This window comes from Mustela erminea, chromosome 15 (assembly GCF_009829155.1).
Source record: "Mustela erminea isolate mMusErm1 chromosome 15, mMusErm1.Pri, whole genome shotgun sequence".
Lineage (NCBI taxonomy): Eukaryota > Metazoa > Chordata > Mammalia > Carnivora > Mustelidae > Mustela > Mustela erminea.
The window spans coordinates 70318973-70335165 of NC_045628.1; the positions used below are offsets into that span (position 1 = coordinate 70318973).

Here is a 16193-nt window from a genome sequence, read left to right on the forward strand (position 1 = left end):
GATATATATGTATAAACAATATATATATTTATTTATTTGTACTTTGTTCCCATTTTTGGCATAGGCTCCTTAAAATTTCCTAACAGAAGAGAGAAATAAAGGTATCTTTTGTCATTTTAATGAAATGACTCTGAGGAAGCCTCTAGGTAACCTAATATTGAGGACTGGTTGCCAGGGAACCAACCTTGGGACTAAAGGGTTAGAAATTTCAGTTTAGATCTCGCATCCATTCCCAAGTACAGGTCTGAGGAAATAAGAAGGGTTAGAGACGGAGTTCAATCACTACTAACGGCCAAAGACTTCACCAATCATGTCTATGTAATAAAGCCTCCATAAAACCCCAAAAGGCTGGGGTTCATGGAATTTCTGGGTTGGTGAACACTCAGAGATTCAGGGAAAATGGCACACTTAGAGACCACACAAGCTCCATGCCTTTTTCCCCATATTTTGCCCTGTATATCTCTTCCATTTGGTCACTCCTAAGTTATGTCCTTTTGTAATAAACTGGTAATCTAGCAGGTAAACTGTTTTGAGTACTGTGAGCCACTCTAGCAAATTAATTGAACCCAAGAAAGGGTTGTTGGAGCCTCCAATCTATAGCCAGTTGTTGAGAAGCAAAGGTGTCAACCTAGACTTAAAATTGGCTTCTGGGGTTGGGGAGAAAGCAGTCTTGTGAGACTGAGCCCTTAATCTGTGGGATCTGACACTATCTCCAAGTAGACAATGTCCAAACTGAGTCAACTGCTTTGTGGTATATGGAAAAACATACATCCGAAATTGAATCAGAAATCTGAATCGGTGTCAGAATTATAATTGGTGGCAGAGAAATGAAACGTACTAGAATGGGCTTGGCTCACAGAAACCTGTGGTTCAGGAAAGGATGAAAGGGGAGGGGTGGGGAAGAACCTTTGATTACTAGGAGGCCATATGTCACCCATTGTATGGAACAGCAGTTATGCTGTGCTCAGTTGCTAAAGGGAAAAGTTAACAAAGGAATATACAGGTAAATCCAACTCCCTGAGAACTGGTTCCCTGGATGCGTAAAGAAATGCAAACTAATAAGAAAAAGACAAAATATACAATCTCTTGGTTACTGTTACCTGTAATAGCTAAAATAACATTAGTAAAAAGTGTTGAGTCAGACCTTGATGAGAGACCAAACTCAAATTTCAGTCAGTCTGGGCTTAAGTCACTAGCCTCAAATTCACTTCTCAAAGGAAAAATTATGCAGAAACAATAGAGAGTACTTCTAAGAACTTTGGTCATGAAGAAGGTAGTCCACATGGAGGGAGGACAAAACCAGGAAAGTAATGGAAATAGTGTGAACTTGTTTCATTTTGTAAGCTGGTATCATTAGTGTCCTGAAGAACATTTAATAAAATTATGAAAATGACTAATTTAGGAGTATCTGGTCTTGAATGATGCAGAGTTGGAAGAGCGTATGTAGGCTGATATTGGATGCATAGCTCACCACGGAAGAATCACCAATGGCTATCGGTAATCCAGACATACCCACAGGAAGTTATTCTTGAGGGAACAGCTAGCATGAAGACTGGATAAAAGCCACTATAAAGCCTGTTTACCCTCAGAAAGACAGCCTGCCACTCCCCATAAATGCTAAGTGGAACACCCCAGATGAAGCAGCCAATATGCTTGACATACAAACTATACTAGACTAGCTTTATGATGACCAGGACACTCAACACTGAATACACCCATTACCCAGGTTGTGGAAATGCAGGTAAGGGGGGCTCTTTCACATGGCCACCTCATATAACATGATTACTGCAAAAATGAAAAACAGTTCTAGAAGCTTTATTAAATTTGGTGACTCAGCTTTCCCTTATGGGTTTTACAGATGCTAATAAAAACATTAGGTTAATTAGAGAATGGGAAGAGGCTAAAGGGAGAGTCAAGGGACTTCTCCCAACAAGCTGGAAATTTTAAGCAGGTATTAAGAAATAAGATGAATAAAGCAAGTACTGATAGAGATAAAACAAAGAATCATCCTAAAGGGAAGAGTCAGAGGATTCAAACTAAGAGGGTGGAAATCTTTAGATGGTTATTAAAATGTGGGATAAATAAAATGGACAGTGATGAGGTTAAAATACAGGTTTTAAGGGGCACCTGGGTGGCTCAGTTGGTTGGGCAGCTGCCTCCGGCTCAGGTCGTGATCCCAGAGTCCTGGAATCGAACCCCACATCAGGCTCCCTGTTCAGCGGAGAGCCTGCGTCTCTCTCTTCCTCTGCCTGCTGCTCTGCTTACTTGTGGTCTCTATCTCTCTAATGAGTAATAAAATCTTAAAAAAAAAACAAAAAACAGGTTTTAATACAGCACTACCAAAAGCTGGGTGGGCCAAACACATCCTCTGTCAGTCTGCCAACATTATAGAGACCCAAACAAATCCACCCCAATTTACCACATTTTGAAAAAATTTTAAAAGTCAGAAGGCAGAGATTACAATGAGAAACTTTATCTGCAATACCCTGGGACAGTTGTTAGGCAGATGAATCAAAATAAAGATTGACAAAACGGCAGGGTCCCTTGGATCAATCCCTTGCTGGGAACCCAAAGACTTTCACACTAGAGTGGATAAAATGATAAGAGGGTAAAAAAGAGAAGTTTCCAGAACTCCTTTATACAGAAATCCTATAAATGGTGATACTAAAACCAACAGATAATGCCCTGACCTGGGCTAAAATTAGATTAAGAGAACATAAAAATGTAATGGATGACATGATATAACATGATATGAAAGTTGAAATGTTTAAGCAGTTATGAGGTAAAAAAGTTGCATCAACTTTACCTGAACGTTTAATAGGAATGGATATTATGTCTGGCTGGGGAACACCTTTCCTTATCTAACATTACAAAAACTAAAACCTATGGATAAAGTCCTAACAGAAGCTACATTGGGAATATAAGAGTTGATGGAATTAAGATAAGGGTCTGTAGCAGAGCTGGTATGTCTGAACAGGCTTTATGTGAAGTGGTTGCATCTTTTTTATCGAACTGTATTATGGAGATAGACATTATATCTGACTAGGAAACACTTCCCTTGAAAAACCACAAGGCATGTAAATCTTGCCCTCCAAGCAATATTAATTGGACATGCTAAATAGGAACCAATAAGATTGCCTGAGTCCACACATCGTGGAATAGAAGCTGGAGTGCTGGTAGCCGCAAATTCTCTGTGTAATAGCCCCATGTGGAGCACAGACAAGGGCTTAGGGCAAGAGCCTGTGAGTGCCTCCCAGCAATGACTACTAGAACGCTGGACTAAAGAATTTCCATTTGAGGGGCATTCAGTACCTTGCTATTGGACATTACTTACTGAAGTCACCCCTATGATTGAAGGACATAAAATGATCTTGGAACCTGAAATAGCCATAACAGCGAGGATGATGTCAGAGAAACACACTAATGGGGATGGCAGTATACAGAAGAGTAACAAAATGAAATGAATATGGTTTATACAGGATCATGCTGCCTGGGAAATGCAAAGAGGGGGTTCTCAGGAGCCGGGAGTTTCTTTTCCCCTAGGGCTGACTCTGCAAATGTGTGAGAAAAAACTGGATTTTATTGCTACTTGGACAATGCTATATAAGCAGTTCTTGACTAACCAACAAAGACGTCCTTGATTTGTATTAGCAGTTCCAAGGTGAATGGACAACATCCTGTTTGGAAGATTATCACTCTGAGTGAAGAAAAGGTAAAAACAGATCAGCTTGGTATGCCGAACTGCATTTTTCCTAGTAGTGATGGAAGAATTGAACACTGAGAAAAGCCACTATGTTTGGGTATTTACTGACTCATAGGCAATGGCCAGTGGCCTGCCCCTATGCTTAGGCATGAGGGCAATGGAAACTTGGCCTATACAAGGGATGTTCACATTGGGCATGGCCCTATGGAAGTCATTATCAGAATATCAGAAATGCATTAGCATAGGACACGTTGAAGGCCATCAGAAGAACTCTTTCAGATTTAGAAGATGACTGGAATCAATAAGCAGATATCACTGTGTACTCACTTATGTTGGCCATCTGGACCCATGAAATGAGTAGACATGGGGGCACTATAGCAATGCAGAGTTGGTCTAAATCTAAACGTGTTACTCTTGTACCCTCTGAAGGGTACAATGACAATAAATGACAATAAAAACTGTTCTGCCAGTCAATGAGACAGAGACTACAGATGACTATGTGGCAGATTCCCTAGTGGGAAGGCCCTAACTGGTGGCAGATCAGACTGATGCTAGTAGTACTGGAGGCTACAAAGGGAGGTCTTAATAGGAATAGACACTGCCTCTGGACTGGGCTTTGCTTACCCAGGGATAGATGCAAATGCTCTGAGTACTATAAAAGAACCAGAACAGATGATATTGCACCAGCTTGAAGAGCTGATGGTCATTTCTTCAGACCAAGGAAAACACACATTACAGCTCCTAACGTCTAATAATGGGCAGAGAGATATCCTCCTCAGAGTAACAGTTTGATACTGGAATGCACAATTAAAACACTGGTTGTCTAAAAGAGAGGAAAACAAAGGCAGGAAGGACTGACTTACACACCTTCACAAGTATGTACTCATATTCAAAATATATGTATATCTTATAATCCCTGTAAAATTTTTACAAAATATCTACTATATGCTAAATGCTTAGTGAAATGAAGATTATCATTAGTTATTTTTTCCTAGCCGAATCTGACATTAGCAAGTGTATCTATCCTTCCCCCCAAAAAGGACAAGAAATATAGCTTACTATTTTGTTTTTTCTATACTTCTTTCTCTTCCAACTCCTATGTAACTTTTTCAATTCTATTTAGATTTAATAATATGTTTTACAGCTTTCTTTGTGCATCATTACATCCTGTATCCCACTATTTTATATCAGGTCACTGCTCTTCTTGCTAGAATACATCATTAGTAATTCTTTCAGCAATAATCAACAGACAGGACAGTTTCTGATCCCTGTATGCCTGAAACTGTCTTTATCTCTATCTTATTCTAAAATGTTAATATGTATGGATAAGACATTGGTACATTCAAAGTTACTTCCCCTTAGTCATTTTATCAGTGTACTATCTTAGGGAATCTGACATTGCTGATAAAGAAATGTACTGTCCAGGGGCGCCTGGGTGGCTCAGTGGGTTAAGCCTCTGCCTTCGGCTCAGGTCATGGTCCCAGGGTCCTGGGATCGAGCCCCGCATGGGGCTCTCTGCTGAGCAGGGAGCCTGCTTCCCCCCCTCTCTCTGCCTGCCTCTCCACCTACTTGTGATCTCTGTCTGTTAAATAAATAAACAAACGAATAAATAAATAAATAAATAAATAATTTTTTAAGAAAAGAAAGAAATGTACTGTCCATCTGATTCTTAATTGCCTGTAGGTATCTGTTGGTATTTTAAATACAGTAAATACAGAGAGAGAGACAAAAAGAAAATAAATATATCTCTGATTAGCAGTGAATGTAAAGACCATGTAATGGTTAAGAGTCTGGACATTGAGATACACTTCCTGGGTTAAAAACTAGACAGTGAAACTAACTGCAGGCATAACCTCACGCAAGTCACTTAAATATACATCTGTGCTCAGCTTCCACATCCGTAAGGTCTGGATAAAAATAGTATCTATCTCATAGCATTGTGCAGAGGTTTAAGATAGTCAAATGAATGAATTCAAACCCATGATGTTGAGTCTAAAAAAACAAAAGACAAAAAACAAAAGAACAAAAAAAACTTTTTTCAGAAAATCACATATAGGCTTCCATTTTATAAAGCTTATTTTTTAAAAATCATAGCTAAGCAACAAACAGCTGATGTACTCATATATACATATACATGTTTTTAAAACCATATGAAAGGGAAGAGAATGGTAAGTATAAATGTAATAATCAAAATGAGTTATTCTGAGGAAGACAGGATTGGGAAGTAAGATACATGGGGCTTCAACAATACTGGTATTATTCTAGATCACAAGTTGGAGAGTGACTCACAAGTATTATTTTATTATTGAGAATGGGGACTAGATGAGAAACAGCAGATAATTACCAAATGCACAATATCTGAATTTACCTTATTGCAGCACACCTGATCACCAGTCTTCATATGCACTGGAAAAAGACTGACAGCACACATACTAAAACTAGAACCATTAAAAAAATTATTGGGAGACACCAAGAAGTCAGAAGTATTTAAAAACATGAGTTTCTACTATACCAATCAAGATAATTATGGGATTTTTCTCCCCCGCATTGCCAAGCTAACTTACAACTAACATACAGAACACACATGTATGTATTTTTATGGGATTATCAAAAAATAAGAGTGGCAAGGTCAAATAAGCTAAAGACTCTCACGTATGTGCATATCTGTAACAATATTCAATTGCATCTGAATTTGGCAGAAAGAAGAATGAAGGAAAGAGATTTAAGAAACTAGATATCAGGGCAAAAGTCAGGTTATTGGAAATGAAAACATAAAAGATATACTGATATCAGAATAAATAATTATAGCATTTAAGATTTTTAAAACAACAGCTCTGGTGATTCTGAAGTTTGATGTCTGGCTGGCCAGTTGCTAGAGTGGTATGAAAATGTAAGTTGTCAGAACAGAAATGAACTGAGAGGCATACTCTGCAGGAAACTTTTACCTATGAGGTGAAATTATCCATGACTCCTAGAAGATAGGCCACAAAGGAAAATGGTGACAAAAGTCCTTGAGGAATATTCTACAGGTTAATAGATAATGTAACAAGGATGATATGGCAGGTAAAGCACAGATTGCAAAGTACAAAGGGATTGCTAGAAAAGGGTAACTTTTAAAAAGTGATCTAGAAGCAAAATATATGGAGAACGCCAGATTCTCTGCTGATCTTGAGGCACACCGGAACTTGGAAAAAGAAAAAGCACTTAATAGATTTCAGGTAAGGACGTAAAAGAACTGGAGGGAAAGGGTGAGAATACAAAGAAAGGTTTTTATGGGAAAAGATCCCATGACGGAGAAACGGGACAAAAAAAGAAAAGGTTATGTTTTCTCACATCCCTAAGCTTCTGCACATGCCTGAAATGCCCTTTTTAATTCCCTAGATCCGGGTAACAAGATTCCACTCAGGAGTTATTTCTTAAAGAAAAACATTTTCTAACCCATCCCCCAATTCAGTGCCATTTCCTAAGCAGTATACCTTGTGCTTATCTTTATGAAAGCATTTATCTATGCATAATTGTTATTTTTCAATTTCTGTCTATAACTAGATTAATGTGACCTAAGTGGGTTTTGTTTGCTTTTTTGTTTGTTTGTTTTATGACTTTATTTATTTCTTTATTTGAGAGAGAGAGAAAAAAAAAACAGCAGGGGGAGCAGCAGAGGGAGAAGGAGAAGCAGGCTCTCCGCTGAGCAGGGAGCCCGAAGGGGGGCACGATCCCAGAACTCACTTAACCAACAGAGCCACCCAGGTACCCAAAAGCCAAGTATTTACTTGCTATTTCCCATCACAGTGCCTGGCAAATAAGTATGCAATCTGGTGACCACATACAGAATCACTGCACCATACTGAGTTGACAGGCGAGAAAACTTGTTCACAGAGGTTTGTATGTTGAGCAATGCCCAAGGAAGAATGCCGTGCAGAACTACAAGAAGAACCTGGCTTAGAAATAACCTCAAGGTATCTAGTGTTACCAGTAGAATAGCATTTCTGTCAAAGTGAATACAACTCATTTTAATTACTAAATGTATTTTAATTCTCAAATCTGAAATCACATTCTAAAAAGTTGTGCTTAACCAAAACTAATAATAAAAAATGATAATAATAAAGGTATCAAAAGTATTAATTAAAATGTTATTTTATTATTCAAGTATCAATTAAAATTGCTAAAATCATTAACTTAATTTCTATGCCCCCTTTTTATATAGCTTTGTCATCCCTGAGTCAGTGAGGACACAAATAGATTAAATAAATATATTAATCAAAAAAAACTTTTAGTATTATTCTTACAAAGAAACTATTAAAGAATAAATGCAGAACTAAATTTTACCTCAGTTTTATTTGGTTTTTATCAGAATAAGCATTTACAATATTTCTCTAATACTACAGTAAGGTAAGAGACATGCTGTTTTTAGTTACATGATTTTATCAAGTCTACACTGAAAAATATCTGATAAGGATGAAACTGGAGGTGTGTCTACATAAAAGAAGTGAAAGTAAGCCAAACAACACTCTGAAAAAGCTATTATGTATCTCATTGGTTTCATTATAATAATAAGGTCAGCTGGAGCTGCACCAAACAAGTAAATATAAAACCTGTAAGATACCAGAAAATCCTTTTGTTGGTATTTGCAACTGGTATTACCACATACAAGCTTCAGATAATAGAAACTGATGGATATGTTGCCAAAAATTACAACAATGAATGCAACTTTGAAAAACAGCTTCATAATACTCTGCCTCAAAGTGAGAACCTTAAAATGTAAACACATTTTTTGACAACAGCTTCAGTAATATTTGATTAGGATAAGATTGGTAAAAATACAAAGAATATATTTACTTTCAGTTTCTCATAAAATGGATATTAGGCAAAAGAATATGGTAACTTTGAGTGATATCATGTCTGCAACTCAAATTATTCACAGTAAAATAACTATGTTCACATGCAAGTTTTTGATATATTAGTTTACTGGTCTAGAAAGCAAAATAATTATCATTTGGGGAATAATAATAATAAGGAAGAAAGAGTTCATACCAACGTGCAATGGAATCAGGGTATCAGCATTTTAAACCTTAAAGGGTTTTACTACAGTGCATCTACTCCAACTATTCCCTTCATGGAGACCCTAGGCCTTTATAGAGTCAAATGGGCAATGCTCAATCCATTTTTAATACTACAAAAAGTCTAATATACTAGGTACCCCAGAATTAAAAGTATATTAGCTAACCTAAACATCATCTTCCTTTGTTCTTCACTGAGTGTAGATAAATGAATTATTGTTAAACTATCCCCTTATAAATCAAAGTAATATTTACTTATTAAAAATAATTTAGTAGAAATTTGGAAAGAAGAAAGGGTAAGAAAAGGGATCTTTCATGATTTAAAAAAAAAAATGGGGGGCGCCTGGGTGGCTCAGTGGGTTAAAGCCTCTGCATTCGGCTCAGGTCATGATCCTAGGGTCCTGGGATCGAGCCCCACATCGGGTTCTCTGCTCAGCAGAGAGCCTGCTTCCCCCCTCTCTCTGCCTCTGCCTGCCTCTCTGCCTACTTGTGATCTCTGTCAAATAAACAAATAAAATCTTTAATTTAAAAAAATGGTAATAAACCCTACAACCAAGGCCAACAACTAAGGTAATGGACCAGCAGAATATACATGTTTCCTTATTTGCAGTCTTGATTCCACATCATTTTGAATAGTAACTATATGATGGTATTAACAAATATACTGAAGTATTTACAGTGATTAATATAGAGTGAAGAGATTACTGTTAATTTTTAATTTCTTCCTGCACATAAACTTTCAAAATGATCTTCAATGAGCATATATGCTATTATAATCAGAAAACACACACACACATTCTTATAAACACTTAAGAGTAAACTTTTCTAAAACCAAATCTGTTAAATATACAAATCTAAAAGCATGATTTTCCAGTGTGCCCCTATCATTCTATTCTGATAACCTCTGGGTATGTTTCCTCATTTATAAAATTAAGGACAACTGTTAAGTTCTCTCTCTTATTTCAGTAATTATTACTGTAACAACTCAAAAGTGCAACTGTAAAAGTTAAGTCTGCCACAGATCACTTCGAAAACCAAGCTGATCTTCACTAGAATATAAATTCCATCATGGTCAAGATTATACAGATATACAACTTTAAGAGGCCCAACTCTTCTGACTACCATTTCAGGTTATCAGCATCCATTCAACACTTAACCCTAACATTGCTAGAAATTCAATAAAATGGGGCAAGCTAATTCCCATGGGATGAAAATTAAAGTAAAATAAATAATAAAACCATACCAAATTTTTTATTTAATGCAACTGCATATTTGTATAATATCAAGATTCATCTATTCAAAAATGTTTCTCCAAGTTGTGGTTATCTTTTAGATTTTATAGCAATAATCACACTTTGTGAAGTAACTATGAGGTTACACTTAATCTTAACATTCAAGATGATGTTATACAGCCAAAAGCACTAGATTAGAAAAGAAGAGAGCATTAAGATGTAGATCACAATTCTAACACCAGCTCAAATGGAAAATACGATCTTGGGCAAGTGACTTATCTAAGGTTGAATCCCTGCTTTTCCAAACCCCAAGAGCCTCAAGTAATAAAGTCTCAGCCTCAAGCCTAGCAGAGTATTAAGGACTCAGGTCCTGCTAACTTCCAGTAGCAGGTAAGACTGAGAAATAGTCTTTCTGCTTTGTGCTCTAATTCAGATATTCTGGGGAATAAACTTTTAAAACGTAATGCTCACTGAGTTTATCTGGTTTCAAAAACAGGATTCTCTGTTGGTTTCCTGAGCTAACTCTGGTTTCACTGCCAGAAGGTCAGGGGCAGAGAAAACCTACAGCTGAGGTCCCCAACACCTAACAAGCTCACGAAAGTCCTCATCTCTGGATGTGTGCATTCATCTCTAGCCACTGACTGAACTTCTGTTTCAGTGTATAATAATTCTTTTTTATAAGCATTACATTATCAACTATCAAATATAAACATTATCATTTGCCCATACTACCCAAAACCATCTCAAATGCACCAGAAATAAATACAGTGATTTGAACTTTCACCCATCTGCCAAGAGTCTAAATTCCTACCTTACAGTTTCAGTTGATTTCCCTGTTGCACAAGGTCCCTTCCTATAACAACTAATCAATGAAATATCTGATGGTCAAAACTTTAAGTAATGCAAATTTTACATATATGTTAATATGTATGTTATATATAATATGTCTTTTTCACACTTTTTTAATGGTAAAAGGAGGGTTTTTCTAAAATCATGGGATTAAAAAAATTATTAACAAAAAGATGGGTAAGCTGCAGCTGAACCACCACTATTAAAATTATGCACATCAAAACAAGTAACAATAAGTACTGCAAATTGGGTTCCAAATTAGAATATGTAAGAAAGGGACGCGTGGGTGGCTTAGTTGGTTAAGCAGCTGCCTTCCGCTCAGGTCATGATCCCAGCGTCCTGGGATCGAGTCCCACATCAGGCTCCTTGCTCAGCGAGGAGCCTGCTTCTCCCTCTGCCTCTGCTGCCACTCTGCCTGCCTATGCTCTTTCTCTCTCTCTCTCTCTCTCTCTCTGGCAAATAAATAAATAAAATCTTTAAAAAAAAAAAAAAGAATATGTAAGAAATAATTCCTTTGAAAACTGTACAACTCTTTTGTAAAACACAGTATGAAGAGCCTTGAAAGACATTTCATTACTCTAAATAATCCTAATGGTGGAAACATATTTATGCACAAAAGTGTTCTCTGTAGCATGACTGTCATGGTCAACAACTGGAAACAACCTAAATATCCAAAAATAGGAAAGTTACAAAAATGCATTATATACACAAATAGGATATAATACATCCATTCTAAATTAGTTGACAAAGCTATGTAAGAAGTAAATTTTTGTAACATATTAGCTAAAAATCTTAAATTTATATACAAAAACACACATGACTATGATTAAACAAATAGACCAGTTCTCTGTATAGGTGAAAATCTAAAAGAAAAATAATAAAAATAATAGTAGTTATAGTGTTTCGGTGGTGGAACAATAAGTAATCTTGTTTTCTTCTTATACTAATTATCTTATAATATGGTTATGTTAATTTTAATATAAAAATTCTAATTACATAATCCAACCACAAATCTTTTATATATAAACATTATATATTACATAAATATTATACATATATATATCAAATTCCAAGATCATAAAATAACCAAGTTCATCCAGCTAAAAAAAAAAAAAAAAAAAAAAAGCCTAAAATTAAATACTTTCTCCCCAATTCCATATTGGACAAAGTGCTGCTTCTACATAATTTCTTTTAATCAAAAGCATGCCTATTTGTATCACACAAACATCTTTTACATCTTATACAAAATGCTATAGGGAAAGGATAGAGAAATATTAATCAGATCTCAAGTAATGCATAATTTAGTTGGATTATACCCAACATAAGCAAAGAAACAAATATAAGAAAACTTCAAAAATCAAGATATAAGGTAATTATAAAATTGCTGTAAGGCAATTTTATATGTATGTATTAGTTTGCTACGGTTGTACTAACAACATACTACAAACTAGGTGGCTTAACCAACAAATTTATTTTTTCACAGTCTGAAAGTCTGAACCAAGGTGTCAACAGGGTTGTTTCCTTGGGAGGGGTGTATGAGAGGGGATCCGTTCTATGCCACCCTCCTTGGCATATAGATGACCATCTTTGTATCATCTTCCCTGTGTCCCTTCACATCAGCTTCTCTCTATGTATGTCTGTGTCCAGATTTCCTCTTTTATAGGGATAACAGTCATACAGGATTAGGACCCTCCCTACTGACTACATTTTAACTGTAAAGACCCAACTGCAAGGTCATATTCTATATTACTGGAGGTTAAGACTCCAACATACCTTTTTGTTATGGTTGTTGGGGAGATGGCAGTAAATTCCACCCATAACAACATGGTTTCAACATCACAAATACAAACCAACATGGATGAGGTATTTACTTTGCCTAGTGCCTACCAAAGCCAAAACAAACAAATGAACAAACAAAAACTCAGAAGGAACTTATATCAAGTTATAAATATAGACTTTTGATGACACTATTATGGATGACTATTACTTCTGATAAACTGAATTTTTCATTAAGGGAACATATTTTTTAAATCAGAAAATATTTTTAATTAAATTGTGATTTCACTGGTTTCTAACCCCAATCTATTCCTAACTATTAATATCTTCTAGCAGAGGCTCTTCTTTGAGAAATGAGTCTCAAAGTCATAAGTGTCCCTCTGCTGCTATGACTCTCTAAGGAGAATAAAAATCACGTGGAAGTTCTTCTCCTTTTTTCAAAGATGTACTTACTTGATGAAGCATAAGGGACATACAGGCAGAGGGAGAGAATCTTTCAAGCAAACTCCCTGCTGAGCAGGGAGCCAGACACAGGGCTCAATCCCACAACCCATGAGATCATGACCTGACCCAAAACCAAGAGTCAGACTGAGCCACCCATGCACCCCAAAATCATGTGAAAGTTTTAAAGACTTCAGATAAAATGTGGTATTTTATCTCAAATTCCAAATAAAAGCAAGTCTTACTTAAAAAGTAAATCTTAAAAAAAAAAAACAACTAAAAATAAAAATTAAATCTCATTCTTAAAAAAAACAGTGATTGAACATTGCAATAATTCTATGTGGCCCATTGAAAATAAGTACAATAAATGAAACTAGACAATCACATAATCACAACTGGAAATAAGTAGGAGATCTTGTCCAAGCTAGTTGTCTTTATTCAATGAAATATTTTTGCAACTAATATTTTCTAATTTTCTTTTTAAAAGGTCTTCAAGGATGAACTGTCAACATCCTCACTTCCTAGAATATTTCTACGTCTGTCTCACTCTTAGTCCTCAAAACGTTTTTTCTTTCATCTGAAATAAATCTTTCCTATTAAGGGCTAACTTTTCTCATTTTTTCATTAAAGTCAGTAAAAATCATTTTAGTTTAATATAGGTACCCCTTCAAAGTATTTCATATAAACTATCAAACTTCATCTAACATATTTTTAATAGCTTTAACTGTATGAACCTTTACTGGTTTCTGCATATCTCTTTGGAAGGACGATAATCAAAATGCTGCTCAAACCCCTAAGGAAAAACATAATTTTTTAAAAATCTAACTAATGTAGAGTGTTGAAAGAATTACAATGCTTCTTACACATAACTATCTTTGTAACAGTCTGAGTGAAAAGCCAGACATAGCATTATTTATTATAGTTCAATTTAGTGTATGCACTGGGCTTCATCTATATAACAAGTACTACAGATTGCGAGGCATTACTCATTATAACTAGGGATCATACTCAAACAATGAGACCATAAATCTCTAAAAGCAACTGGTTATTTATTTCTGAAGATTTACTTCCTCACTTTAATAGGAAGTGGTAGGAATAAATTCTTCACACTAATTTTTGGCAGATTTATTTCTCGCTGAAAATTAACTAAATGGGATTCTGAATAATCCATTCATCTCTGGATTTATTCATTCATTTATTCATTCAAATATTTACTAATCACACACCATATGCAAAGGTCTAGGTTAGGTATTCAAAATATAGTAGTTAAGATGAAAACTCCTGGTGCCATAATGCTTATATTCTAACACAGTGAGATTATTAATGCATTTTAACTTATTTGGAGAGGCCATGAAATATCTGAAAAATTAATTTGGGAGAGGAGAAAGTAACTAGGAGGAGAGAAGAGGGAAATGAAGAAAAGAATCTGAGGCAGAGATAATAAGGTTTACCAAAGCCCTAGGATAATAAGAACCTCTAATTAAAGATAATAAAAGAATACCAGTGTGGCTGGAGTGCAGAGAACAAGGGGGAAGAGGAAGGAAAAATGAATGGAAGAGTAGCAAGAGATGAGACAAGTGAGCTCTGCTGGTATTAGATCATGTAGGGGCTTACAGGTCATATGAAGAATTTTCAGCTTTACCTTAAGAGTAACTGGTAACCACTGAAGGATGCTATTCCTTTCTCCAATATCTGTTAACCACATCAAAAATTTAACACTTGCTGATTTGTTCATTTCATCTTAGTTCCTTTTCTCCCAATTAAGGGACTCCAGGTTTCAAAATTATTTGAAGCTAACCCCTTCCCCAGACGGATGGTTAAGATTTTCTTGGTTCTTAGTGCCAATGTTCTAAGGGACTCAGCAACTACAAACTTGGACAGTTAATCTAGACATTAAGATGAGCCTGGAACTATTAGTAAAAGTAAAATGAATTAATAGGCTTCTAATGTGCATCTATTAAAATTCTTATACAAATAGAGCAAAGATCCCTGACACAAATAAATACTTTATTTTTTTTTAAGATTTTATTTATTTATTTGACAGACAGAGATCAGAAGTAGGCAGAGAGGCAGGCAGAGAGGAGGAAGCAGGCTCCCCACAGAGCAGAGAGCCTGATGCGGGGCTCGATCCCAGGACCCTGAGATCATGACCTGAGCCGAAGGCAGTGGCTTAACCCACTGAGCCACCCAGGCGCCCCCAAATAAATACTTTAAAATAGACTAGCTGATAGGGGGACTTAACACTGTTCATTGATCAATTCTTTTTTTTTTTTTTAAGATTTTATTTATTTATTTGACAGACGGAGATCACAGAGAAACAGGCAGAGAAGAGCAGGCTTCCCGCTGAGCAGAGGGCCAGATGTGGGGCTCGATCCAGGACCCTGGGACCATGACCTGAGCCAAAGGCAGAGGCTTTAACCCACTGATCCACCCAGGTGTCCCCACTGATCAATTCTTAAACAATAATTAATTCCTACCAGGAGCTTACCACTGTGATCAAGGCCCATTTGTTGCCTCAGCTATTTGAAATGCTGAAGAATTTCAGGACCAGGCTAAAAACCTAGGGGTTCTTTTTTATGTTCTAGCTCTCAACTCTTCCCAGTTAAAGGGCTAATGTTAAATATTTGTAGAACACAGAGAAAACTGGTCAGGTCACATTTGAATTTAGTAAATCAGGAGAGCAGTCACCCAATGATTTAAGTGGAGGAAATCTTAAAGTCAGACATAACAGAAGGAAGAAAGGCAAGAGAAGTTAAAATTTCCAGCTGAACTTAGCTCTACGTTTTACATCGCCTCTTTATAACATCCTTATATTGAAACTTAAAAGCATAGTACATCCATCCTCCCTCCCTGTTTGCCTAAAAACACCTATTAACGTTTCAAACTCTAAGCAAGATATAATATTCCTTCAGAATTCATCCCTTAAACTCTCTGCCAGTGTGTCCATATTGCCTAGCCCAGTGAGAATCAATCACTTTCTCCACTATTGTCTTTCCAAGCAGGTATTTCTATTACTGTATTTCTCACACTTGTTTATATTTATTTCTCCTATGGACATGTGAAAACCCTGAGAGGAGGGGTCTATGTTGTCAAGCACACATAAGAGACTCTATAATCGTTGGGTGAACTAGTAGG

At 36.2% G+C, this 16193-nt stretch overlaps 1 protein-coding gene and 1 long non-coding RNA gene across 10 annotated transcripts in view; one reads left to right on the plus strand and one right to left on the minus strand.

Annotated features, from left to right (window-relative positions):
• NBEA (neurobeachin) overlaps positions 1–16193 on the minus strand; it is a 678194-nt gene that overhangs the window by 628759 nt on the left and 33242 nt on the right. The window lies entirely within an intron of this gene.
• LOC116573972 lies at positions 1603–7776 on the plus strand. Its single transcript, XR_004279082.1, has 3 exons — positions 1603–1741; positions 3652–3712; positions 7493–7776. It is a non-coding gene; the product is annotated as an uncharacterized LOC116573972 (long non-coding RNA).